The following is a 3,833-nucleotide window of genomic DNA, read 5'->3' as shown; positions in this document are numbered from 1 at the left end:
GTATATATGTGATTTAGAATTGATGATGCTCAAATGATACATGTGTTTTTTAATGTATCTCTATTTGAAACATTGCTGTAAGTCACAGAAACATAAGAAAATGTTCATTATCTTAACATATTTTCCTTTATATGAATAACGTCATAGTAAATCCCATGGATTAAAAAGGAAATCCCTGAATTGAAGATATATGAACTGTAATGCACTTCCCAAAAAGAAACTCTTGTAGTTCAGTAATTAAGGTGAAAACCTCTCTCATCAGCTACATCTGTATGCAATCTCATTTATTAGCTGTGGACCTTGAAAAAGCTATTTACACTGATTTCTCACCGATAAAATGGTGTTAGCATGAGCTGTACCTCAGGAGTTAGTATTCCGATTAAATGAAACAACACCCATAAATCACTGACCCTAGTGCTTGTCAAATTGTATTAACTATTTTTATTATTACATGAGAAATGGTAAAATGAGTTTCTATGCGGAGCAAGAATAAAACCACATTATATTAATAATTTTTCACTTTGCTCTTTCTGGTGACTTCTGTTTCTAAGTTGGGGACTTTCACTGGTGAAAGGAAAACATTACATGGCAGGCAGGGGGAATGGGTTTGTCCCTGACTGAGGTCCCAGGGATTATTCACACCCCTGGCTTCACATGGGCCTGGTCCTATTAGGAGTTGAAATGACATACAGTGTCCTCACGTTTTCTGCCTCAACTACAGAATACATGATGGGGATGAAATTGTTCTCTATAAAAGCAAATGCTCTATTGTTATATGTGCTGTGCAAGTAATTCATACTAATTTAGACATTTAATATACAGATAGAGCAACAAGCATATCGATTTAATAGTTTATAGTGTAAGGCAAAATTAATTTCACTGTGGAGAAATGTGAGAAAGATATAATTAATGCAATAGCCTTCTCCTTATGAACTTCAAATGAATTATAAATCAATAAAAGGTCACATAGAAAAATAAGAAAAACCTGGTATGAGCTATTTTATTTCCCTCACAAACAATAGTCATCTAAACGTAAATCAAATAATATACTCATAATTGTAGTGTAATGCTCAACAAATACAGATTCGTCTATATTTTAATATTTCCAAATCTAATTTTCAGAAATATGATATCCTATGGGTTTACTAAGCATCATGATTATTTCAGTTGTGCACAATCAATAATAAAAAAAATCTATATTCATGAACTTAAATTTACAGGGGAAAAAAGCATAAATGTAATTGCTAAAATGTTTTGACAAAAATAATTTAAAATGTGGAATTAGGTCTCATTTGTTCAATTCAGACATCCATTTTTCCCCCTTTATGACCTGCACTATAAAGCGCTAATCTTGAGGATCAGAGCTGAGTGGCTATCTTCAGACATTCGAAGATCTGAAGAAGAGAAGTCCGAGGGTTCCATTCCACCCTGAAGCTTGACGTACTCGAACGTGACCTCTCCTTTTCGTGTAGTGTATTTGTGATTACTGTTGTTAAGCGGATGCTGAACGTACTCACAGCAACCATACGCGACAGAGGAGGACGGCGCCATGACATGTCCTTGGCTGCAATCTTGGCAGTGAGTCTGAATTGCCAGCTTTTGGTTTAGCAGCCTTGTCCATAAGCAGGGTGCCTGCACCAAAGCTCCTTGTACTGGTGATGCCTAGAGGGCAAATATTGGGGATTGAGTTTGTACATCGAGCCTAACTTGTGGTCGGAGAGTGTTAAGTACTTACGTGTGATGAAGCACAGGCACCATCTCCTGTGGAAAATGAGAACTAGAATGCTCGGCACAAGCAGAGAGGAGAGGGCAAGGAAGGAGGAGCGAGTCACCTTCAGCTCTGGGATTAGCACCGCGCTGCTCCCACGGCAAAGGTCATAGTGTGTCAGATCACAACAGAGCTGTCTGTCTTGAAGAGAATGGAAATGTTTGATCACTGAGCAAAAAAAATCTGATGTGGTGACCCACTGTACAGCAGAACCAAGAAGTCCGGCCCAATTCTATCCTTAAAATCATTCCTATATTTGAGCCCCAAACTATATTGTTTTCCCCCCACATGGATTCACTTTCATTCATCCACTCACCAAGTGCTTCAAGCTCACACTGAGTTCATAACAGATCTTTCTACCTGAGTTAAATGCCTTAGTTATCCTGGAAAACCCTAAATTATCTACAATAGAAAATAAATTCTCTCTTCTAGGATGTTCCAAAGGTTTTATAATTCTACTAGTGCAAGCAAGAGCACAACATTAACTGAAAACCACCAGAACTTTCCCGCGGGAATCTTTTAACTCAGGAGGAATAGCGCCCTGGCTTCGAGTAGCTTTATAAAAAATATAGTATTCATGTGAACAGAGAGCCCAAGAGTAACTTTATTTAGTAGAATTATTCTGCAAAAATCTAGGTTACATTTTTTATCCAGAGGCAATTGCACACTGTTCTCATTAGAAGGAGGTTTACATTAAAGAATCATGTGGGACCAATAGAGTCTAGGGAGGAGCAGGGTTAACTTAATAGCTAATCTGTTATTTTTTTCACCATGAGACATAAGGCACAGTAATGGGCCAGGTCTGTTCTAGGAACTGTTTAGATTCTAAAACCACTAGAAAATATCCAGCTATAAATGTCCGGCTCCGTTGATGAGGATCCAAAACAATGGTGCCACTTTAAACCAATCATGCATCAGTGCAGAGGAAGCCTCTGTTGTTGGTAGGTGCTGTTGAGCTGATTGCTGCTCATCAATTATTTCTCCGCCTTCCTCGTTCATTGTCCAGATTTTGCTGGGTCAGGTTTACTTAGTCTTCAAAGTGGCACCATTGTTTTTGTAGCCTTTTTCCTTTTTGTCTTTTGTGTTTACCCACTGCAATATGTCGTTGGGTTTGCTGACTGCTCTTCTGATGGACGGTGATTATGTACCCAAGCAAAATGATGTCCTTGACAACTTTAATTTCTTCTCTTTTTATTATGATGGTACCTATTGTTCCAGTTGTGAGGAGTTTTGTTTTCTTTGTGTTCAGTCTCACACTCAATTCTGAAGTGTTCAGAATTCATTGGTAGAGTTTTAAGAACTGAAGAAGAATTTTTATTATGTTGCCATTTTGTTCTTTTTTGGGATTCGTGTGTGTACGCATTTTACAAAAAAGCAAAAGGCAATGAAATAAAGAGCAGTTGAAAGTGGTAAACCATTTTTGCACTTATTAATGTATCTGCATGTGTATCTAGATGAGAAAAGAGGGATAAATACTTTGGAGATGAAAAATTTTTCCAGGGGGATATGGGAGAAAAGGAGGTGGGAGAAAGGAAGGGGAGGGCCAGGGGAGGGGGAGCCAACTCAGGGACAAGGGAACAACAAATAAACTAAAATCAATGGAGAGAAGGGCGTAGGATGCCTAGTGGGGCTTAATCAAGGGCAATGTAACAGCGAAGATTTACTAAACCCGAATGAAGGCCAAACATGATGGTGGGACAAGAGTAAAGTAAAAGGAAATAGAGGAAAGAACCAGGACGCAAAGGACATTGCATCTAAATACAGGTCTAAATACAGGTATGTACATATGTAAATATATATATAAAACGAGAGGGTAATAGAACTATGTATTCATATCTATATGTTAAGAATTAAGGCTGCATATTAACATTGAGTCTTGATTCAAGTACTCCCTCAATGCAAGAACACTTTGTTCTAACAATCCTGCATTCTGTCATGCTCACCTACCTGACACAATCATTGAAGACAGAATAGGTACATAAGTAAATGTGGTGAAGAAAGCTGCTGGTGCTAGCTATCAAAAGATTAGTGTCTGGGCTCAAAGGCTTGAAGATAAACTGAGAAG

This window comes from Echinops telfairi, unplaced genomic scaffold (assembly GCF_000313985.2).
Source record: "Echinops telfairi isolate 266 unplaced genomic scaffold, ASM31398v2 ScPeMD7_7468;HRSCAF=8506_0, whole genome shotgun sequence".
NCBI lineage: Eukaryota > Metazoa > Chordata > Mammalia > Afrosoricida > Tenrecidae > Echinops > Echinops telfairi.
This window is presented reverse-complemented; position numbering follows the sequence as displayed.